The sequence below is a fragment of the Rattus rattus genome, chromosome 5 (genome assembly GCF_011064425.1).
Source record: "Rattus rattus isolate New Zealand chromosome 5, Rrattus_CSIRO_v1, whole genome shotgun sequence".
NCBI lineage: Eukaryota > Metazoa > Chordata > Mammalia > Rodentia > Muridae > Rattus > Rattus rattus.
This window is the reverse complement of record NC_046158.1, coordinates 15,003,751-15,028,968: the sequence shown is the minus strand read 5'-3', so window position 1 is coordinate 15,028,968 and position 25,218 is coordinate 15,003,751. Positions and strand designations below refer to the sequence as shown.

At 43.8% G+C, this 25,218-nt stretch overlaps 3 pseudogenes; 1 reads left to right on the top strand and 2 right to left on the bottom strand.

The window, feature by feature from the left end:
* The window catches only part of LOC116900048, a 194,218-nt pseudogene that overhangs the window by 97,060 nt on the left and 71,940 nt on the right, over nucleotides 1-25,218 (bottom strand).
* On the top strand, nucleotides 20,862-22,153 carry LOC116901350 (annotated as a pseudogene).
* On the bottom strand, nucleotides 23,527-24,691 carry LOC116899956 (annotated as a pseudogene).

The window sequence follows — 25,218 nt, the reverse complement described above, 5'->3', positions numbered from 1 at the left end:
GAAGTACAGGATCTGAAATTTGGTCAATAAAACACACATACAAAATTACTACAATTAAGGAAGCAGGAAATTATTGGTACATGAGATAGACGTTTGTTTCGAAATTAATATTTCAGTATAATTGTTTAAAATAATTTGGTTGTGGATAATTCTATATGATGATTAATGTGACGTTCTTTTGGTGAGAGATTGATTCTTACTGGTTTTGTGGTACCAGGGAGACTCTAATACTAAAGTGATCGTTTGGTTTGTATAGAATGTTTGTGCAGCATTTTGATAATGAAATTTTTGGACAATTAGTTCATACCAGAAGTCAAGGGTTCGTCTGCTTATTAGCTGGTTTGATACCTATTATGGTCAGAGAAGCTGAATTTGCTGTGTTCTTTATCTTTTCAACTTCATGATCTACGTAGTGTCAGATCCATAGAATTTAAGAGAAGCTTTTGTTGATTCTAAAGAGAAATCAGAGGTTCTCTTTTCTGTGTTAAAAGAGAGAGAATACCCAAAATGCTACTGTAGTACGATAGACTGAAACAGTGCTGTCCATTGAAAAGGAAAAAGAACCCTGACTTGATGGAGACTTGCGGTATTTACCCTGCAGTGATAGTAATCCACCACCATTACGGTATCATCGAGGTGCTAAATGTTCTAGCATTGTGTTAAAGCGTGATTGTCGTTTACATGTTTTGTCTTTTGAATTAAATTTGTGTCCACAAGATATGTGCAGCATAATTGTTCATATATTTATTTACGAAGACCCCAATTTTCCATTACGCAGCTCAAATAAATAGTCTTTCCCTATTGGCGCTACCCTCTCTACACGGACACCAGCGTAGCTTCCTTATACTTCAAGGCCTTATTCTTATCCAAAGCTGTCACATATCTTAACAGTATCACTTCACTAATATGGCATGCCATGGCTGAGACTAGCGACTATACCATCTCCAATCAGGCCTCATTCTTCTGAAGAAAGTCTGGATATATTAGTATAAAATTTTCACTATGTATAAAACATGAAAAGTAGTACTGTGTATGAAATTGGGGTTTGCACATTTTGACTTTAAAAGCAAATATTTTAACGTTTAACAACAGCTACGAATTCCAAGTCCAAGAGTAGTAGGATTTGCAGATATGCAATTCAGAGTCCTCAATGATATCAAGCTACTTCTAAACTTTGTTTTTAATTTCAAACTTGAAGAAAAGGATTCAGTGTTCTGATGTATGTATAACAACTTTGTACAGCATTTTACAAATGTTGAAAGTGCCAGAACAGTGGTTGTACTAGATTAGATTACAAGGATCAGCTATTTATGGTGAGTTTGAAGCAGTGTGTGTAACGAGAAGCTCTAACTATTATGTAGAAAGAAATAATGAGACAGATTAAAGATGCAAATTTTTGGCAGTAGTATTGAAAATCAGTCTATCACTGTGGTCCTTGAAAGTAAGCAAATATTTTGAACAATATTAACGTACACAGAAATAAATTATAACTTTGCTGTTAATATATTTAGAGTTTTATGAGTTATGCTTCATTGTGTTTTGATATTAATTACACTGTTTACATAGAAAGTGTTAATGTTTTTAAATGTTTCAAATCATGTGTATTAATTTTTATGCTTCAAATTCTTCAACACATTAAATATATAGCTTTTCTGCTGATATGTGTGTTTCGTTTTATTAAAATCCATGCATGTAAATAGTGCTTTGATCTTTCCAGGACTTGTCTCTCTTTGCCAGGTCAATAACAGTTGCAGAGTCTTAGGTTTGACATCTTCATGAGAATCAAAAGTGTCGAGATAGAAAGAGTTTTGGCAAAAACTTCGTCAAATACCAGTAGAAAGTTTGTGTTTGAAGTAAGTGATCAAGAGTCACCCTGCTAAAGAATAATTAATGAATTCAGACCATTTTGACCTCTTCGGATTTATTAACATGTCATGGATAATTATAAGTGATAATTTTTATGAGTTGATATGAGATATTTTATGTTCAAGAAAATATTGCTTTATTCAACTCATTCTATAAGCACTAGAGCAAAGAGTGAGATACATAGAATTTAAAATGATTAAAAATAATTTTCTATCAGCTTAATTTGGAAGTTTCTAGTGGAAAGTTGTAAAATGAATGTCCAGCCTTTCCAATGCCTGAAAGAAGACAACATTCCCTCACTAGCATAAAGTGCTGCCTTTGCAGTGAAACTGCTTCAAGACTTTCTCACTTAAATGAGGTTATGGACATCAAATCAACTTTCTGTAGATATTGTACAGCTTTACAAATATCACAAGAGATGATTGGCTGCAAATGATCCTTTCAGAGAACATGCAGTGAATGCTTTCATTTGCTGTAGCGAGACCACCATGGAACTTGTACAGGGTAGTAGGCTCAGACTCTAAACCAGAAGAAGAACGCGTTTGTTTTCACAGAAATGTTTGTGAATGAAAGCTCAAATAAGTTATTACACACATTCTTACAGGATTTTCACTTTAGAGTGAACCCAGCAATTTAGAGAACTATCAATCACAAAATATTTGAATTCATGGTGATGCTATTATGGTAAATGCACGTAAGAGATTTTGGTATCAGTGCCCACAATATTAAAAGCTAAAACATTGCTTTGAGGTGTTAAGAGAGTCATAGGCGTAACTGATATTTGAGGCGCATCGGGTTTGTGATTAGCATGCTACAGCTGTAAACTTCTCAGTCACAATTACAGCCTTTTATGTTAAGGTTATTGCTGTGCAGTAGTGTGGATTAGGTGTAATCTGTGTTCATATTGCATGAGACTTTACTAGACTAGTGAATGTAATTGCATACTGCCTTGACTCTGTAGAGGGAGCAATTATATATGGTCCTTGTCCCAAATCGATAGAGCATCGTTACCTACGCTGTTGATAGATCTTAGATGTGCAGCTCTTGAGCTGAGAAACACTCCAGATGACAACCTTTGTGAAATAGTGCATGCAGCTTCTTTAAAGTGCTGCTGAGGGTTTGGGGTGCTCACTTAGAGCAGAGGTGTAGTATGACCATAACTTTTCAGTATTTGTTAGCATAGTAAAGGACACATTAATAGCAATGATTCAGTTTAGAGAAACCAATATATAAAAGGCTGATGAAGCCAATTTTAAAAACACACTTAGCAAGAAAGAGCTTCCATAGCGTGTCCAAAATGCCAGATATCTTCTATAATATTGACATGAGTGAGATGAAAAGCTAATTCCTAATTCTAGATGTCGGTATCTGAAAACTCCAAAACCTACCTGTATCAGGTAACTCTACGTCTTATTTCATGTTTTATAGTGACTCACATTAACATGCAGTCTGTTGGGATGTTGCTGTTGATAAAATGCCTGAGAGAAATTTAAAAGGGAATGTGTGCTTTTGCAGCTCATGTTTTCAAGAGTTTTTCAATGCCAATCCATATGGTCATTTGTGTTCATGCTGTGGTCTTGGTTGGGTGGTGGGTGAGATCAGAGCTATTTAATCTCATCAGCTGGAGTGCAGGAGGTAGGGAAAAGAGATGGGATGAGGATGTTACAGTCCCCATAACAGGAAAGATGCTGTGGAGAAAACGGCAGTAAATGAACAATTGCTACCACAGAGTTTGGTGCTTGCTCAGCTGGCCCTCTAGGGAATTTCACAGGCCCGTATCTCCCATCAGTCCAAGTCCCTACTTTACATAAAATGATCCAACTGGCTAAATGTGTCCTGGTCTGTTCAAGAAAAGGAACACAGCTCTGTCCCACACGTGTCAAGAGCTGTATGTAAACCCAGAATCCTTGGGGCCAGAAAGTGCCTTTTCTCTGGACACCTCCTGCCCTGTATGGTATACACAGGGCTCTGGCAACATGTGCACAGCATGCTTATGCACTGTCATTGCTGCATCAGATCTTGGACCTGGTGCAATGCCGATTTCTCATTCTGTAACTCCTGTCTTGACCCGAGAAATGGTGTCTTAGTGAAAAGTTTCTGTGCATAGCACAAACCATGTGCAGAGTTAGGAAAAGGAGTAGCAATTACACTTCTACATCTGAGTCCATCATCTGAGTGTCAGTGAGGCTGGAAATTCCAGACAGGAACCTAGAAGCTGGGCTTGAAGTAAAAGGCCGTTGTGAGGAATGCTAGCTTACTGACTGCTCAGCTTGCTTTCCTGCTCACAACTTAGGACAATCTACTGTCCAGGAGTCGATGCGGCCCCACCACATCAACCATTAATCAAGAAAACTACCCACATAGAGGCTCGCACTGGGAGCGATCTATTGGAACCTTTTCCTTACAAGGTTCCCTATTCCCAAATTATTCTGCGCTTTGGTTAAGTTATTAGTATGCCAGGATCAATGAACTCAGGTATGAAAAGCTGATAGTTTACCTAAACAGTGGTTTACAAGAATGGGGACCCTTCTCCAGACATGACAGCCCTAGTGGATACTCCCATCTCTAAAACTTTTCTACTGCGTCAGTGGAACTGCGCTCGAGACTGAGTGCAGAGCGCGTGGGAGACATGGCAGCACTTATTGTTCATTACCAATCAGACCTTTGTATGTCCCTCCAAGTCTTCAGTTCTAGACTTACTCTTGAGATTTAATTACAGCAAGCACATAGGTCTGATACTGCAAGATTTATCATGTCTAAGGAGCAGAGGATGGGTGTGACAGGATTCTAGGGGCTTGATCAAGGAGGCTAGTTTTAATGAGGTTCGTCTATGAACACTCTTCGAGTGATGGTTTTAATACTGCACGGTAGGATCTCAGAGGATGGTCTAAATTTGCTGTAAAGATGGCCCTGGGTGCCAGGACCAAAATAGAAATGTGCAAAGGAGGCTGTGAGTGGTAGGCAGCGAGTCATGGGAAGCTGTGGGCTAGGTGTTGCTGGGACAGAGGGCCTAGCAGCACCCTGGAAGTGCTGTTGCCACCACACAGCTGTGCTGCAGACTTCCGCCTGGCCCTCGAAAACTGTTTCCCCAGACACAGGTAAGCTCTGGAATTAGCATTGGGAGATCCCTCTCCAGTTTGACCCGAATGTGCAGAGGTCAAGTCTTACAGATCTCTTCAAGACTTCTCTTCCAGTGGATCTCTGTTGGATGCCTACCATTGAGTAGGGCAGGGTCTCTGCTTTTGAAAACCTACACTCCCACTGTCTGTGTTGTTGAGGATAGATACCACGCAAAAGAGCAACTTGAAGGCATGCAAAGGTCTGTGATCCCAGCACAAGGGCTGTCTGCAACCTGGACAGCTGTTTCCCTTCCATCCTTTCTTAGAATTCCATTTTAATAATATTCAGCTTTTGATGCCAACCTCAGCGAGAGTCCTCTGTCATTTACAGAGTTGGAGTTGATATCTCGAGTGCATCCTTTGTATATCTGTGTTGCACTATCTGACACACATTCCTACGAGTGAGGGCGCATGTTACCATGCACAATTCCATCACACGCTTCAAAGCAAAAATCATCCTTTAAAGTCCAGTTTGTTGTTCTTTTGGTAGAGACTCGCTGTGTGAAAGCTCCTGGCTGACCTGGAACTCGCTACTCGTGCAGGCTAGCCATGGAGCCTCAGAGATCTGCCTCCTGCAGTTCTGGGATGGAAAAGGTATAGCGCTACACTGGCTTGCCAAAATTGTACCTTCGATCACTGGACACCAACCTGTCATGCCTGGAGAAGGTGTTTGGAAGACGCTATTAATTTAACAGAAAAGTGATTCAAACAAGGTAGTGTTTACTATCTGGTGGGCTCAAGGAAAATTGAGGTTCCTGAGGTCCATGGAATCCCGAGCAGGAGTAGGATTACCAGAAGCCCTTTACAAGGTCATTTCCTAAGATACTTGCCATGATTGTTTTGTCCCCCAGCATTGATTTTTCTCTTTCCAACTAATTTAATAAAATTGGCTTTTGGCTTTTTCAGCTTCAGTGAAACAAGGCAAACCAGCAACATTGAGCAGCTGTTGAGATTAATGTGGTTAAAGGAAGCTTTTTCTAGTAAAGGTCCGTTACTGTGAAAAACATCCATAAATAAAAGGAAACCTGGTGTGTATGGAGCTTTTTCCCTATTGCAGTAGTCTTTGGGGTTCGGGACGTAGATTTAGCGAAGCTGCAAAGAAAGTAAAGATCAGATCCTGCTTTCCTTTCCTCCCTCCTCTCCCTCTCTCTCATGTTCCTGCTCTCTCCCCCACCTCCATGCTGAGAGCGGCTATATAAAGACACTTGGGAAGTTTTACCACAGTTCTTGGGGTTTACATGGAATTAAATTCCCAACATATTCATGGACTGTTAGTAGCCGCTTCACTGGTGAGTGGTAGAGTATTTTGTAACAGCAGGAGAAAGAAATAAGCTATATTGATATCCTAATCAGGTCCCTATGCAGTTTGAGTGTGACAGGAAGCAAGTTTGCAGTGTCTACTGGCTGCTGTGTGCCACACTGTAGGTCACGGCTCCCAGCTGGACTGCTCCTTTCGTCTAACTTTTAGACTGCAGAGAAGCAAGGACACAGCATGCCTACTCAGCTAGGTTATGCGAGTTTGTCCAGTTTCCGATCTCTCTCTCTCTTATTTCAAGTGTCTCCCAAATAGGACGCCACTTAAATTATATGATTATGTGTGTGGTGTGAGTAGAGGGTGAAACACGCTAGAAGTGGAGATGTCAAAGACAGTTTGTGGGAGTTTTCTTCTCTTTTTCCTACCATGCCAGTTTCTGAGAATCAGTGCAGATGGTCAGACTTGGGGCAGTGTGTGTGCACCCTCTGACCATCCATGCCAGCAGGGAGATTTTGTGGGTTTCCTTTTCTGCTTTTTAAATTTATGTTTCTTGTGATGCGAGGGAGGTGAGAAGCCATGACTGGTTGCGAGATGTGACTGCTGGGAGGTAAAGCCTAGGTTCTCTGTGCAAGGTAGCCAGTGCTTTTGTGCAGTGGGTTATCTCTCAGCTCCCTCAGAAGTAATTGTACAAAAGTGAGATGTTTTGCTACCAGTGTCACATACACATATGTAGTGCTTAATGATGTGCTGAGCGATGTCCAGCTATTCACATACATTAGCCTGATTCTTTGTGTGACCGTAGTGACCCAATAGTGTGTGATGTGTGTGTGTGTGTGTGTGTGTTTGGCTGATGTGCTCTTTATACTGTGAGTCTCAGTGGCTAAAATACGCTTATTTTTACATTCTACCTGTAGTATGGGAGGAGTACCTTCCTATGTTTCTAGGCCAGCTAGCATCTAACTTGCATTCTGTTGGTATGCCATTCTGGTATACTGAGATGGACTCTCATGTGCAGTTTGTATTGTTGCTCTGTTGGAGGTGGAGGTGTGGGATGTATTTTCATGTTTTTGTCGGATGTCATAGTTTCTTTATTTGAAAATGTCTATTCAGTCCATTTGCTCACAATAGGTTACTATCAACCCATTACAATAACATATCCAGATAAAGTTGATTTTGTGTATTTTATCTTGTTTTGAATAAAGAAGTAATAGTGGGTCTTACATGTGCTAATAACCTCAGTTTGATGGGATGTAAAGTGCTAAAAGCCTGTTTGGGGTCCCCAGATGCCAAGATGTTCGTACTAATAACAAGTCATTTATACAGGAAATGGGTGTTTCATGAGCACTATAGAGACATGAAGAAGAAGAGAAGCTATCAATGCTTCAGACTTCCATCTGGGTATCAGGAACTTGTAGTTAGCTGTTGTAGAATTCAGGGCCCTTCACTTGGACCTACTCACGAGATCCCCTCGGTGAGCAGCAGCCAGAGTCATGACTCTCCAGGAAGTTAACTGTCTTTGACTGAGTTGTCTGGGCTGCTGAAAAACTAATTTGAGGCGCGTGCCTGCGCGTCGTGCTGTTAGCAAGGTAGTACAAGTACTATGATTGCTAGATTAGCTTCCCTCACAGAGGAAGAGTCAAGCACTTGCCTGGAAACTTGTGGCAGGTGCAGCACGTTTGCCATTTGGAAAGCCTGATGTCCTGCTTTCCCTTCAGCTCAGCACGTCTCTGAAACAACCTTTCCCATGTGCCCTCCTTCCCTTAGGAATTTCTCAGTCAAACCCTGGCAGACAGCCCTGAAACAAAGCAAAACAAATAGGAGCATTTTCTCCCAGTTTAGCATTTAGGTGCCCCAGCATGTCTGCCATTAAGTGAGAAGAAACTTTGGAGCTGCTGTATCAACATGTAATGGCCATGCCCAAGGTTTACACGTGCAGGAATCATGCAGGCTGGCTGTGTTTTACTGTGTAACGCTTAATTACATTTGATGGGCTCGAGAAATGATAAGCTTTGCTTGTGTCACTGTTCTACTGCAAAAGAGATCCATAGTGATGATTATCTCCCGGGTATCAATTCAAAGGCTTCTGGACCATGGCGTCCAGCTGTTTGGTTAGGCATTTGACTCGGTGTCTTATGTGGGGAGGGTAGCTCAAGAGGCTGTGTCCCGTTCTAGTATGCACCAAGAGCTCACCTGGTAACAGCTGACTTTCGGGAGGTAGAATGGAAGTTGGAAGTAAAGCAGCCCGCCCTTCTCTTGCGCTCACTCTTTAAATGGGACATTAGTATTTCCTATGGCTTTGGCCCTCAGGGGGTTGGATCAGTCACTGTAGCTGACACCTGGTCCTTGGTCCTTCAGAACTGCTTGCTCACCAGCCTATACCATCTTCCCTTCTCGCTTTTCTTAAAATTTTTATTTTAGTGCTTAATGTTATTTTTAGTTTCATTGTGTCTGTGCTAGCTAATGTGTGGGCATGTACACACTTGTGTGAAGTGCCTATGGAGGCCAAAACAGGGTAGTGGATCCCCCTGGAGCATGAGTTATAAGCTGGTTGTGAGTTGTGGGTGCCAAGCTTCCAGGTCCTCTGGGAAGAACAACTAAGTGCTTTCTTCTGACTCCAACCACCCTCACATTTACTACTTTACACCTGTTCATGGACCAACTTAAAATTTTGTTGATGCTTGTGCCATTTCAGTGGATCGCTATATATATGGTATCCCAGGCACACATAAAAGCTCTCGGTCTACGAGGCATTTTCCTCAATGATTTTCATTTATATAATTTAGGTGCAACCTAATTAAAGGAATAAGGATTTTACGTATGTGGCCTTCACTGTTTGTTACATCCATCCCAGTTGGACATTGCATTAGTTTACCTTTGCAAGGAACAAACCCTGCAGTGTGCAACTGACAATTTCCCCTGTCTCCTTCAGCTTTAATCTCTGGGCTGTTTTGTTTAGCATCATCATCTTTTGGTCTCTTGCTTACCTTCTGAGCTTATGAACTTTGAGTGAGTCAAAATTGCAAAATAAAAGCAAAGATGCTACTGAGAGACAAAGCAGTTTCTAAAGTCTGTGGTGCAGATGAAAAGGGAGGTCTTACGTCTGTGTTTGTTTGTCCTCTTTCATCTATCAGTTTCTTTGCTTGCAACTTTTAGCAGCTTACTTACAGAGCACCCTGCTGGGTGTTCAAATCAGCCCGTATCCCTCACTCACTGCTCCACTCTAGAGAATTTAAGAAATCCAACCTACACCCCAAGATCTCTAGACACTGAGCCACCAACAAATGCACATTCACCAGCGGAGCAAATTTATTGCTCTTCAGCAGAGGGCTGCTGCTGGGTCTGGACAGTGAAGAGATGCCTGCGGCCCTCAGCATGGGACTGGGGCCCCAGGGTCTGGGGAGGTCTAGTGAGATTGGGGTACGAGGACATCCCTCACTGGCTCGTGGGGGAAGTATGGAATGAGGAACAGTCAGAGGAGGCGGAGCTTGGTGGGTATAAAGTTTTGACTATAAAAAGATTAATTAAAAAATACATGTAAATATATATATATTGAGTGTAAAAGTTTGCATAAATTTAGTGATTAGGTGCTCAACTTTTCTTGTCTAGTCTCTGCTGACTGGCAGGGAAATGCGGTGGTTGAAGATGATCTCTTTTTTTTTTTATTGCAAAAAATTATATTTTGGAAGAAATCACTACACAAGGTGACAAAATTCCAAAATCAAATTACACGGAAATATACACCGCAATTTCTTTCTGCAATAGGTGAGGAAAATCTGCTATAAGAAGGAACAGATATGGGCTAAGGAGAAGGGTAATAGGACGAATAGCATTTTTTTTAAATATTTTATTTATTTATTATATATGAGTACACTGTAGCTGTCTTCAGACACACCAGAAGAGGGCATCAGATCTCATTACAGATGGTTGTGAGCCACCATGTGGTTGCTGGGATTTGAACTAAGAATAGCATTTTTAATAGCAGTCCCAGGTGTAGAAAGCCTATAGCTGTGCATGTTGTATTATTCCAACATTAATATTAGACAAATTATGCACAAAAATCTGGATTTTTGTGTTGTTTGTAATAAATTTCACTAAGATGAACTTAGAACAGACTTTACATTTTTCTTTCTTTTAAAGTTCTCAGGAGATAATGACTAGGATCAAGAGCTCTCAACAGCCAGAAAATGTCACTCCTACACCCAATCCAAGAGATGGGTGAATCAGAGTACAAAAGGACAAAGCACCTAGGGATGACCCCACCTCTGAAGTCATCGTGAAAATCAAGTAATTTACTAGTATTTCAGTATTTTAACTAAATGATTTGAGAACTTTCTGGCAGATAGAAGAGGTAAAAGGAAAGAGGACAGTGCCAAAACAAAGAAAATATAAGAGATTAGTAAATGGAAAGAGTGTCATGAAAGACTCCATGGTGTAAAGGAAATTATATGGAAACTTTTAATCCTTATTGGTTTTCACCTGACATGCTTTAAGGAATCCTTTTGAACAGATAAAAAAACGATGAATGGGAAAAAAAACCTGCTAAAGTCTTTAGAATTTACACGATTCTTATTCTACTATAAGACAACATTATTTGGTACAAGATGTGTTTGTGGATGTTTGTGAACAGTATATATATTATCCGGAACATGTTCTGCTATGCACAGGTCTTTACAATTTTTCATGAAGGTTAAAAGAGTTCATTGGACTTCAAAATGCATAATCATCTGTAAGTTGGCCCTTGTTAGGCTCTTGTCAGCATTAATGACTGGCACGATTTTTTTTGCCCTCTTTTTAAAAAATTATATATATATACATATATACATATGTATATATATATATATATATATATATATATTCACAACAGGCCAGTCTTGCCTTAAACTCCTTTTTTTTTTTTTATTAACTAGAATATTTCTTATATACATTTTGAGTGTTATTCCCTTTCCCGGTTTCCGGGCAAACATCCCCCTCCCCCCTCCCCTTCCTTATGGGTGTTCCCCTCCCCACCCTCCCCCCATTGCCGCCCTCCCCCCAACAGTCTAGTTCACTGGGGGTTCAATCTTAGCAGGACCCAGGGCTTCCCCTTCCACTGGTGCTCTTACTAGGATATTCATTGCTACCTGAGGTCAGAGTCCAGGGTCAGTCCATGTATAGTCTTTAGGTAGTGGCTTAGTCCCTGGAAGCTCCTGGTTGCTTGGCATTGTTGTACATATGGGGTCTCGAGCCTTCAAGCTCTTCAGTTCTTTCTTTGATTCCTTCAACGGGGGTCCTATTCTCAGTTCAGTGGTTTGCTGCTGGCATTCGCTTCTGTATTTGCTGTATTCTGGCTGTGTCTCTCAGGAGCGATCTACACTTCTGCACTTCTTTGCTTCATCCATCTTGTCTAATTGGGTGGCTGTATATATATGGGCCACATGTGGGGCAGGCTCTGAATGGGTGTCCCTTCAGTCTCTGTTTTAATCTTTGCCTCTCTCTTCCCTGCCAAGGGTATTCTTGTTCCCCTTTTAAAGAAGGAGTGAAGCATTCACATTTTGATCATCCGTCTTGAGTTTCATTTGTTCTAGGCATCTAGGGTAATTCAAGCATTTGGGCTAATAGCCACTTATCAATGAGTGCATACCATGTATGTCTTAAGCTTTGTACAGGGTGATAAGCATGGATCGATCTGCATTCTTCTACATGTTGACCTCCAGTTGAACCAGCACCATTTGCTGAAAATGCTATCTTTTTTCCATTGGATGGTTTTGGCTCCTTTGTCAAAAATCAAGTGACCATAGGTGTGTGGGTTCATTTCTGGGTCTTCAATTCTATTCCATTGGTCTATCTGTCTGCCTCTGTACCAATACCATGCAGTTTTTATCACTATTGCTCTGTAATACTGCTTGAGTTCAGGGATAGTGATTCCCCCTGAAGTCCTTTTATTGTTGAGGATAGTTTTACCTATCCTGGGTTTTTGTTATTCCAGATGAATTTGCAAATTGTTCTGTCTAACTCTTTGAAGAATTGGATTGGTATTTTGATGGGGATTGCATTGAATCTGTAGATCGCTTTTGGTAAAATGGCCATTTTTACTATATTAATCCTGACAATCCATGAGCAACGGAGATCTTTCCATCTTCTGAGGTCTTCAATTTCTTTTTTCAGAGGCTTGAAGTTCTTATTGTACAGATCTTTTACTTTCTTGGTTAAAGTCACACCGAGGTATTTTATATTATTTGGGACTATTATGAAGGGTGTCGTTTCCCTAATTTCTTTCTCGGCTTGTTTCTCTTTTGTGTGGAGAAAGGCTACTGATTTATTTGAGTTAATTTTATACCCAGCCACTTTGCTGAAGGTGTTTATCAGCTTTAGTAGTTCTCTGGTGGAACTTTTGGGATCACTTAAATATACTATCATATCATCTGCAAATAGTGATATTTTGACTTCTTCTTTTCCGATCTGTATCCCCTTGACCTCCTTTTGTTGTCTGATTGCTCTGGCTAGAACTTCAAGAACTATATTGAATAAGTAGGGAGAGAGGGGGCAGCCTTGTCTAGTCCCTGATTTTAGTGGGATTGCTTCAAGTTTCTCTCCATTTAGTTTAATGTTAGCCACTGGTTTGCTGTATATGGCTTTTACTATGTTTAGGTATGGGCCTTGAATTCCTATTCCTTCCAGGACTTTTATCATGAAGGGGTGTTGAATTTTGTCAAATGCTTTCTCAGCATCTAATGAAATGATCATGTGGTTTAGTTCTTTCAGTTTGTTTATATAGTGGATCACGTTGATGGTTTTCCGTATATTAAACCATCTCTGCATGCCTGGGATGAAGCCTACTTGATCATGGTGGATGACTGTTTTGATGTGCTCTTGGATTCGGTTTGCCAGAATTTTATTGAGTATTTTTGCGTCGATATTCATAAGGGAAATTGGTCTGAGGTTCTCTTTCTTTGTTGGGTCTTTGTGTGGTTTAGGTATAAGAGTAATTGTGGCTTCATAGAAGGAATTCGGTAGTGCTCCATGTGTTTCAATTTTGTGGAATAGTTTGGATAATATTGGTATGAGGTCTTCTATGAAGGTCTTCTAGAATTCTGCACTAAACCCGTCTGGACCTGGGCTCTCTTTGGTTGGGAGACCTTTAATGACTGCTTCTATTTCCTTAGGCATTATGGGGTTGTTTAACTGGTTTATCTGTTCCTGATTTAACTTCGGTACCTGGTATCTGTCTAGGAAATTGTCCATTTCCTGCAGATTTTCAAGTTTTGTTGAATATAGGCTTTTATAGTAAGATCTGATGATTTTTTGAATTTCCTCTGAATCTGTAGTTATGTCTCCTTTTCATTTCTGATTTTGTTAATTTGGATACACTCTCTGTGTCCTCTTGTTAGTCTGGCTAAGGGTTTATCTATCTTGTTGATTTTCCAAAGAACCAACTTTTGGTTCTGTTGATTCTTTCTATGGTCCTTTTTGTTTCTACTTGGTTGATTTCAGCTCTGAGTTTGATTATTTCCTGCCTTCTACTCCTCCTGGGTGTATTTGCTTCGTTTTGTTCTAGAGCTTTTAGGTGTGCTGTCAAGCTGCTGACATATGCTCTCCCCTGTTTCTTTCTGCAGGCACTCAGAGCTATGAGTTTTCCTCTTAGCACAGCTTTCATTGTGTCCCATAAGTTTGAGTATGTTGTGCCTTCATTTTCATTATATCTAAGAAGTCTTTAGTTTATTTTTTTATTTCTTCCTTGACCAGGTTATCGTTGAGTAGAGCATTGTTCAACTTACATGTATATGTGGGCGTTCTTCCCTTATTGTTATTGAAGTCCAGCTTTATCCCGTGGTGGTCTGATAGGACGCATGGGATTATTTCTATCTTTCTGTATCTGTAGATGCCTGTTTTTTGACCAATTATATGGTCAATTTTGGAGAAAGTACCATGAGGTGGTGAGAAGAATGCATATCCTTTTGCTTCAGGATAGAATGTTCTATAAATATCTGTTAAGTCCATTTGGTTCATGACTTCTCTTAGTCTGTCTATGTCTCTGTTTAATTTCTGTTTCCATGAGCTGTCCATTGATGAGAGTGGGGTGTTGAAATCTCCTACTATTATTGTGTGAGGTGCAATGTGTGTTTTGAGCTTTAGTAAGGTTTCTTTTATGTATGTAGGTGCCCTTGTATTTGGAGCATAGGTATTTAGGATTGAGAGTTCCTCTTGGTGGATTTTTCCTTTGATGAATATGAAGTGTCCTTTCTTATCTTTTTTGATGACTTTTAGTTGAAAATTGATTTTATTCGGTATTAGAATGGCCACTCCAGCTTGCTTCTTCCGACCATTTGCTTGGAAATTTGTTTTCCAGCCTTTCACTCTGAGATAGTGTCTTTGTCTCTGAGGTGTGTTTCCTGTTGGCAGCAGAATGCAGGGTCCTATTGCGTATCCAGTTTGTTAATCTATGTCTTTTTATTGGGGAGTTGAGACCATTGATGTTGAGAGATATTAAGGAATAATGATTATTGCTCCCCGTTATATTCATATTTGGATGTGAGGTTATGTTTGCTTGCTTTTCTTCTCTTTGTTTTGTTGCCAAGATGGTTAGTTTCTTGCCTTTTCTAGGGTGTAGCTTGCCTCCTTATGTTGGGCTTTACCATATATTATCCTTTGTAGTGCTGGATTTGTAGAAAGATATTGTGTAAATTTGGTTTTGTCATGGAATATCTTGGTTTCTCCATCTATGTTAATTAAGTTTTGCTAGATACAATAACCTGGGCTGGCATTTGTGTTTTCCTAGGGTCTGTATGACATCTGTCCAGGATCTTCTGGCTTTCATAGTCTCTGGTGAGAAGTCTGGTGTGATTCTGATAGGTCTGCCTTTATATGTTACTTGACCTTTTTCCCTTACTGCTTTCAATGTTCTTTCTTTATTTTGTGCATTTGGTGTTTTGACTATTATGTGTCAGGAGGTGTTTCTTTTCTGGTCCAATCTATTTGGAGTTCTGTAGGCTTCTTGTATGCTTATGTGTATCTCTTTCTTTAGGTTAGGGAAGTTTTCTTCTATGATTTTGTTGAAGATATTTACTGGTCCTTTGAGCTGGGAGTCTTCACTCTCTTCTATACCTATTATCCTTAGGTTTGATCTTCTCATTGAGTCCTGGATTTACTGTATGTTTTGGACCAGTAACTTTTTCTGTTTTACATTATCCTTGACAGTTGAGTCAATGATTTCTATGGAATCTTCTGCTCCTGAGATTCTCTCTTCTATCTCTTGTATTCTGTTGGTGTTGCTTGTATCTACGGCTCCTTGTCTCTTCCTTTGGTTTTCTATATCCAGGGTTGTTTCCCTGTGTTCTTTCTTCATTGCTTCTATTTCCATTTTTAATTCCTTAAGTGTTTGATTGTGTTTTCCTGGAATTCTTTCAGGGATTTTTGTGATTCCTCTCTATAGGCTTCTACTTGTTTATTTATGTTTTCCTGCGTTTCTCTAAAGGAGTTCTTCATGTCTTTCTTGAAGTCCTCCAGCATCATGATCAAATATGATTTTAAATCTAGATCTTGCTTTTTTGGTGTGTTTGGATATTCTGTGTTTGCTTTGGTGGGAGAATTGGGCTCTGATGCTGCCATGCAGTCTTTCTTGGTTTCTGTTGCTTGGGTTCCTGCGCTTTCCTCTTGCCATCAGGTTGTTTCTGGTGTTACTTTGTTCTGCTATTTCTGACAGTGGCTAGACTGTCCTATAGGCCTGTGTGTCAGGAGTGCTGTAGATCGGTTTTCCTATTTTCTTTCAGCCAGTTATTGGAACAGAGTGTTCTGCTTTTGGGCGTGTAGTCTTTCCTGTCTACGGGTCTTCAGCTGTTCCTGTGAGCCTTTGTCCTGAGTCCCCCAGACAGGTGTCTTGGAGCAGAAAAATTGGTCTTACCTGTGGCCCCACAGCTCAAGTTGCTCCTGGGGGGCTGCTTTTTTTCTCTTTTTCTCTTTTTTTCTTTTTTTTTCTTTTTTAGGAGCTGGGGACCGAACCCAGGGCCTTGCGCTCTACCACTGAGCTGCTTTTTATCTTTCCTTGAGGTCGGCAACCAGGAGGGCCTGTGCTGCCTTTTCTTGGAGCCCTGTACAACGGAGTCCCAGATGGCGTTAGGTGTTTTCCTCTGGCGTCAGAAATGTGGGCAGAGTGTAGCCTCTTCTGGCTTCCCAGCCGTGTCTGCCCCTCTGAAGGTTTAGCTCTCCCTCCCACGGGATTTGGGTGCAGGGAGCTTTTGGTCAGGTCCCTTCAGATCCGGGGCAGTGACTGGAACACGGGGGACCTGCAGCTCCAGTGCCCCTATCCTCTGGTTCCTAGAGGCCCTATACAGTTTCCTCTTGGGTCAGGGACGTGGGCAGGGGTGGGCAGTATTAGTGGTCTCTCCAGCTCTCCAGTCTCAGGAGTGCCATCCTGTCTGAGCGGTGAGCTCTCTCTCCTAAGGGGTTTGGGAGCAGTGAGCTGTGGGCCAGGATCAGCGAGGTTGGGGCTCCAGCTAGAAACTGGAAGTGTCCAGTCCCAGAGGAATTTTGCCTCTGTGTGTCCTGAGACCACCAGGCAGGTCGCTTGCAGCAGAAAAGTTGGTCTCACCTGTGGTCCCTCGGCTCAAGTTTGCTCGTGGTGGGTTGCTTTTGAGCTCTCCATGAGGGCAGCAACCAGGAGGGCCTGCGCCACCTTTTCTGGGAGCCCCCGTGCACTGGGGTCCCAGATGGCATTAGGTGTTTTCCTCTGGAGTCAGAAATGTGGGCAGAGTATAGTGTCTTCTGGCTTCCCAGCCGTGTCTGCCCCTCTGAAGGTTTAGCTCTCCCTCCCATGGGATTTAGGTGCAGAGAACTCTATTCTGATATGTTTTTACTTTGCAAAAGAAGTGTGCTGGATTTGTTTCTTATTGGTACTTGGCTAAGTCAAAATCATGAGGAAAAGAGTATGAGATATGAGAGTACTAGGATTAAAGGCTGAAGACACCATAACCAGCTCTATCATCCGGAACAAAGGGAGGTGTTAGAGGCTGTGCACGAGTGACGTGAACATCAAGACTGGTGAGTGTGTATGCTGAGGTGATGGACTGTGCGTGTGTGCTACAGTGGGTTCTCTCATTCCAGCCAGAGATGAGTCTCAGCCTTTGTGGAAGGTGAGCTTGCTTTCTTGTACCAAACCTAACTGAAACCTTTCGGTTTGTTTCATCCTGCTTGCTCACTTTCTTGGCATGGTTTGCTTTCCTCACTGTGCAGCGTACCCAGGCTGCCCTGGAGAATCAGAATAGTCCCTAAATGAAAGCACTTTTTGATAAAGTGCCAGAACTACACACCAGCCCATCTGGACTGACTGCCTTCCTTCCCAAGACATGGATAATCACAGCAGAGTTACCTGGCCCTTCCCCTTGACCAAAGATGTTACCCTAAGTATTGCCCAGATCATTTTCCTCTTCCACTGCACACTCAATAAGATCAAACAAATGAATGAAGTTTCTGGTTATATATTTGTCAGTGCTAGGTAAATTCTCCCTCAACATCTCTACTTGCCCCCCCGACCCCACCATATCTCTCCCTATATTTATGTTGGGGTCTGCATTCCTGTGTTTGTCTCTGAACTATTTGAGCATGCCTGGTGCCCACAGAGGCAATGAGAAGGGTGTCAGTTGTCCTGGGACTAAAAGAGTAGCCAGTATTGTTAAGTGTTAAGGCATGTCTCTCCAGTGACTATTTTCTGCCTGAAAACAGATATGATATCTGTGTAAAGGTCTTACAATTCACTGTCCTCTAAGGTCATTTAGTATGACCCACACATCCTCCATATTGCTCTCACTCAGGAGAGCCCTGCCTTGTGGCAACTAACTAAATAAAACAATACACTCATACCTAGATCTTTGGAAATGGTAATGGAGTTTGTAACACAGCCTAACAGAATGAGGAATCCACTCATTCACTCTCAACTAGCCTCCTGCCAGCACAGCAATTTGCAGGCTGATCTGACCATATTTACATGATATAGTGTTTTTAATTTACATTGAGTGTTTAGGTAAATAAAACTGCCACAGAAATGATGTATCTTAAAATCCTAGGCAGTTCTGTTAATTCATGTATGTATATACATATAGGTGGCTCAACTTCTCCTTAACCTTGACAGTCCATCTAGGACAGAGCTGCACCTACCTAGCTAGCTGGGAGTGGTTGGAGGTTTTGGTAAAATTACAAAAGCTCGCACATCCTGGTCCTGCAAGTTCTCACTCCATGCAAATCTGCATGCTCTTCCTGTTTCTGTGTCAGCTGCATTCACACACTGTCCCCTTGGCCAGTTTTTACCTCACCTATTACCATCTCATTCTCTGGTTTGTGATAGCATGGCCCCAACCACACTAACCCCAAGCATTCTATAGTCTAGTATGGCTTCCTGTCACAGACACTGTTCACACTCCCAACATCCAGTGAAATCATTACTCAGCAAACTGGAACCCAATAACCAGATTTGTATGTTAAATGCTTAAAGTACAATACATCCACACAATTAACTTACAACCAATTGGTAAGGCTATGAACTGCCCACCTAGTTAAGGTATAGTTTATTCATCTAGAGATAAAAATCCTGTACACATCCAACTCTTAACAATAGTCATAGCAACCTGTAAATGTGCAGAGAGAAATCTTAATATTTGCATCCATGTTCTCTTGGCTGCTACCTCCTCTCACTCCTATCTCCTCCTCCTCTAAAACTTTTCTCCCACCCATCTTCCTTCTCATCCAATGACAGACCTCGATCTATCCTGTAACTGCCTTCTCCTGCATAATGACATCAACCTACACTTCAACCTTTCTGTCTAATTAAAAAAAAACTTCTCTTAAATATAAGCTGAGAACAACAAATATTCTCTCAAATATAAGCTGAGAACAACTATTATCATTTTGTAATTTAAAAGCATAAAATATACCTAACACCAAGACCAACGTTTTTTTCAGTTAAACAGAACATTTAGTTATCTATTCCAGTTTAAGAAAGGCTTAAAACCTATGTTATATCCTGGCTAGCTTGTATACTCTGTGATAACTCTCCAGTTTAATATGTATTTTCAAAGGTAAACAGCCTGATTCGGCTATGAGACTATAATCAGTCTTCGACCCCATCAGAAGTCTTCGAATGGCCAAATATCTATAAACAGAAGAAGCGTAACACGGCTTCCAGACCTGATTCAGGTTGTAGAGACAAATCTCCCCTAGCATAGTCTTCTGCTAGATACATGTGAGTGCAAGTCTTCAGCCTTCGGTCCTAGGATCAACTGACAGACCCTTGAAATGTAGAAATCTTGAAGGGCTGATAATTCTGGCTTGGCAAAGATTATGAGTCAACTATTATGCATGTTTCCTTTTGGACAGTGTTAGTCTGTAGATGAAATAGGCAGTTTCTGCCCAGTGGCTGCCTAGTCACAAAGTACTACCTCACCTAAAGGTAGAGATGCTCAATTTCTTCATTAAATCCACCAAAGTGGAACTGTTAGGGGCAGATGTGTCTCAACAAAAGATAAATAACTTTAAATGTCATATTTTGTGGATTTCTGATGTTTTTGAAAGCCATCTATCTATATAAGGTAATCTGGACTGTTGTCCATTGACTATCCTAATATATTATCTTGAAAGCACTCTGTCAATAAACTTAGAGACATGAATTTGCTATTTGACCCTTAACTCACATGTTTAATCAACTCAGAAGTTTATAATGACATCAATAGAAGGAATGGGTCCAAACTTCATACTTTTAAAATTTGGTAGCCAATAAATTCTATACTAAAGTAAAGATATGATTGTAGCTTAGTTATCAAATGAAATTGTGGCTTTACAAATCAATCTAGCTAATACCTCCCTGTTAAATTATGACCACTTCTAAATTCATCATAAAAGAACCTGAGAATAATCACCTTCAGTCCCCCAACAATCCAGTGAAACAGGGCAATGACTCTTCAATAACTTCTTCAAGTTGTACATGGGCATTGGGACATCCTGGGGGGGGGTGGTAGGGAAAATGGAACAAATGCTGTAGCCTGAGGTGTCTGTCTTGATTGGACCCAGCTGAAGGTCCTAGAGTGGAAGAATCCAAGCAGGTATGTTCTCCAAAACAGAATTCTCAGGACAAATGTTTAGAATTGAGACATCTTTTTGATTCCCTTGAATTTAGTTCTTCAAGCAGTCTTCCTCTATCAAATCTAATCCATATGACTCTGGAAGGTGTCCAGAGCCCAATCACCATTTTAAAAACACAAAGACAAAACCTTTCTCCCAAAATACTGTGTTCCTTAGTCTGAAACCAGGAAGGTTTGTATCTTACAGTTTCTCCCAGGGCAATAATATAACCAAAAACTTCAAAATCATGCCCATTGTGAAGATTAAACAGTTTTAAAACAAGAAGTGGGGAGGGGGCCTGGGGGCGGGCCTCTGCCTACTGCACCGGGCCAGGAGGGCCTGGGCAATGCGGCTGCCTCTGCAGCCACTGTCCCAGTTCTTCGACCTTGAGGCGTGCGAGGTCTCCCTGGTGACCCAAGAGAAGACTGCAGGAGGGAGTGCTAGGCGGCGCAGGGCGGGCTACAGGCATCTCAGGAGCCCCGGCGAGGGGAGCGCAGGCCCAGCTTCGAAGAAGGGGATGCCACGGTAACAGCCCCGCCATGGCGAAGCCCCCAGCAGTGGCAGCAGTGGCGGCAGTGGCGACATTGGCTGCTGCGGCGTCGGCGAGGCTGAGCCAGGTGCCAGAGAAGGAACTGCTGCCCTGGAGCAAGAAGGAGCTGGCGCAGCAGCTGCGGCGCGCGGAGGGCGAGAAGGTGTGCCTCATGCTGGAACACATGGCGGCCTGATGGGCGCCGTGAAACCGCAGCTGCAGCAGCACCTGTTGGAGATCCGCGGCCTCGAGGACGAATCAGTGGCTGCAGGACGACAATCAGGAGCTGAGCGAGCTCTGCTGTTTCCTGGACGACGACCAACAGAAAGGACGCAAGCTGACGCGCGAGTGGCAGCGCTTCGGACGCCACGCGGCCAGCGCTGTGTGGCACGAGACGGCCCGCTCACAGCAGAATCTGCGGGAGCTCGAGGCGCGCCAGCAGGCCCTGCTGCGCAAGAACCTGGAGCTGAAAGAGCTGGTGCTGCTGCTGGACGAGGAGCGCGCAGCGCTGGTGGCGGCAGAGGGCGCTGGCGGCAGCAGTGGCAGCGCAGGCTCCCATTGACAGCCAGGCCAGCCTGAGCGGTCCCCTGGCGGGCAGCGAGGCGGGCTCAGGGGCCCGCGATGTTGGCGACGGTAGCAGCACGTCCAGTGCGGGCAGCGGCGGCAGCCCGGACCACCACCACCACGTCCCACCGGCCCTGCTGCCCCCGGGGCCGCACAAGGGTCCAGAGGACAAGGCCAGTGCCACGCGCTGGTCCCTGGATGACCTGTCAGCGCCGCTGCACCACCCAAGCATCCCTAACGGCCTGCAAGATCCCTCATCCACTTACATCAGGACGTTGGAGACCAAGGTGAAGCTGTTGGGAGGTGACAAGCTCCCTGCACAGCAGGCAGGCTCTGGAGAGTTCTGGACACTTTGGAAAGGCTTCTACCCATACCATTCAGAATCCCAGCTTGCCTCCCTGCCGCCCTCCTACCAGGAACTCCTATAGAACGGCCCAGCCTGCCCTGTACCCGAGCTGCCCTCACCCACTTCCACTGTCTACAGTTCAGCAGGACAGAAGCCCGAGGCTGCTGTGCACGCCATGAAGGTTCTGGAAGTACACGAGAGCCTTGACTGGCAGCTCCAGATAGCTGTGAGGAGGACCTGAGCGAGAAGGAGAAGGCCATCGTTCAAGACCTTCTCGAACGTGGACATGGAGGACGAGCAACGTGGTCTGGAGGAAACTGGGGAACGCTGCCAGCACCAAGCCCTCCATCCAGCAGCACCTGTCTGGTAATCAGTTCAAGGGGCCATTGTAGGGTCATCTCTCCATGGGCGCAGACTGGCCCTGCCTGGAGTCTGAGGCCTTAGACCTGGCAGAAACTCTGGCCTAGCCAACGCCTTTCTCCGTGGTGAATTGTACATAGGACACGGCCCACCCTGGCTGCCCTGGTGTGACACTGACAGTCAGGCCTTCACCTCCTGCCTCCCTCACCAGCAAACCTTGGCAAGACAAGAAGCCACGGCCTGCTCGATGCAGCAAAGTGGCCAGGAAGCCTGGTTCCCTGTTTGAGCTCCAGGTTCCATTAGCAAGAAGCTTCCGAGACTCCAAGCCAAGGGATTGTCTGGGGAGGTGCCCTGCACTTGGTAGAAGTCCCTCAACAAGTGTTCTAACTGGCTGTCTCTTACACTGGACAGAAGCCACCAGAGCCTCAATTGTGACACAGGTGTGGCTTTTCTGCTACCAGGCCAGAGCCAGGACCCTGGGTCACCGAGCACTGTCTCCCACGTGTCCATGGCTGGTCGGGAGCTCAGGGTTCCCTGTCACATGGGGGTCAGTGCCCGGCTGCCCTGAAGCCAGCTGCTGCTCACTAATGTTCACCCCTCAGTAGCATCTCCTTGCCTAGGTCAGGCTTAGCCACTTCTTAGGTCTCTCCTGCCAGGTTTCCTTTTCTGGTTTACAGCAACATAGGAAAAAGCCCTGGAGATGTCCGGACTGAGCTCAGCATTCTTAATGGGCAGGTAGAACCGGGCCACTGCCCTGGGTCACTGTCGATGTGAACTCCCCACCCCCCATGTGCTCTGGGTCACTACATATGGAGCTACAGGAACCGCCCCTGATGAGTTTTCCCTGGGAAGGAAGGGACATGACCTGGTTCTGGCTTTAATCTGCTGTGTGGCCTTCATCAAGCCCCTCAGCTTCTCTGGGCTCCCAGTGGTTCCTTTTGGCTTTGCTCACTCTAGAAACCACCCCAGTTTGGTGGGTCTCTGTCCTCAACAACGGATGAGCTCATGTGGTAACTTACCAGGAACATGCTAGGCCAGCCTGTCTGTCATGCTGTCCCCTCACAGGTCACATCTGAGCCTTAGCCCTTCCCTCCAAGGGACCTGAGCAGGGGATGGAGAGGTGGGTCAAGTGCGTACTTGAGTGTACGTGTTCATGCCTTGTATTTATTTACAAAAATAAAGCAAAAGTGTTGAAACCAATCTTTTTTTTTAGAAATTTGATCAACCTTTACCCAGATTTCAAAGTCAAGATAAAAGGCAGGCCTTAATCTATTCCTCGTTCTGACCATATTATTTCTATAATTATCATTTTCTCAAGATACACCAACTTCTAGTCAGTGTCTCCATTAATTCGTAGTCCAGCACTGACTGGAGGGGAGGCAAACCTTTCTGTTCAAAGTCAAGCTCACTGAGGACACAGCCACACCCTGAAGCAGCCTACAGTACTCACAGTTCTAGCTTTCAGAACCGGTCCAGAGGGGAGAGCACTACTTTCCCTCTGCCCTCCTTGGGGCAGCGCTCCTTTCTTCTTGACACCTATGGCAGGCCGCCTGGAACGCTTCTGGCCTCCCAAGCTTCCTTTCTTTTTCTCTACCTAACATGGTGGGCTGGCCTTTTTTTGCCTGATGCTCCTTGCTGGACTCTTTTTCTCTTGCCTATCTGGCTAATTATTCTCCTCTTGGCAAACTCCTCTTGGTCTTCTTCCCTCGTGTTTTTTGGTGGCCCTGGTCAGCTCCAGAGGGGGTTTCTTGCTGTTCATGACTCGAAGTAGCTCCAATTGTGTCTTTTTCTGGGTTGTGAAGTCCCCAAAAAGGGCCTGAAACTTCCTCTTTTGCCAGAGCCCCAGGGGCTTTCTCCTTGGGAGGCACTCTCTGAAGCATCCCACCTAAGTGGTGGAGACCATGGCCACTTGCTCTGCATCACCCAGGTCCTCCTCATTCTGGTGTCCCGTGGATGCAGGCCGGCTGAGCTGGGCATTTACATCTTGTGCATGCGGGCCATGTTCTGCAGATGATTCAGCTCCTTCATGGCCAAGTGCTTTCTTGGCCTGAGTCATCTTCCAGAACTGGTCTTCCATGGGTTCAACACTCCCAGGCACCTCAGTCAGCTACTCCTTGGTGTCATCCTGGGTGAGCTTGTAGCCACAACAGCATTGCCAATCAACTTGTCACACAAGATGTTGGCCCTCTTCTTGGAATGGATGCCCTTAATGCACTCTAACTGCTGAAAGCATTGGAGCGGCAGTAGCTCGTGCAGAGGCTTCTCCCGGGCCAGGCCTGTGGCGGGCTCCTGCAAGCATGCTACCACCGCCTCGTCCACTTGCTCAGTCAGCAGCTGCCACAGCTGGTTCATGAGAAGCTGCGTGTTTTCCCACGCCAGGTCCTGCAGCTCGTCCTCTCACGAGGGCCAGGACTGGTGCATCACCATCAGGGGATTCCTGTCTGAAGCCAGCAGGTTCCCCAGGTTGAACTCCAGTTCCACCTCCTGGTGCAGCAGGATGCACTGCAGCTTCTCTGCTTCCCCTGCTCAGCCTTGGCCAGCAGCTCCTGCACACTCTGCCCCTCCATGGCTCTTGCCTGAGGCTCAGTTCTCTCACGTTTGAGGACTTTAACTTTAAGAATGGACAGAAAGTTTACAATTTGATGTTTGCCCTGTACCTGAGGACCTATATTGCCAGGACAATGGAGTTTTCATTGCACAAAATAGGATTGTAAGACAGAGATTTCATGAAACCATGGGTGAAACCCTGCCCCCTCTCAAGGCACACTCAGTGAAACAATAAACCCAACTTGAATACATTTAAAGGTGTAGGAAAAGAATATTGGCCTTGGGAAACAGCAAAACTGTGAGAATTGGGCTATATATCACATTAATGGATCCCGGTATTTACATTTCAGGGAGAAGAATTTCCCTCACATAAGGTCTTTAGATATTTGGGGTTAACAAATATTTTCTACCCATATCTAGGCCTTAACCCACTCTCCCTATCCTCAGCAACTGAGTTGTAATGAAGCAGTGAGAACCCTGAGGCTCTGGAAGGAGAGTGTTCGAATGGGTGCTCCCTGGCTCAGAAGTGAGTCTCTGGAAAAGGCAGTGC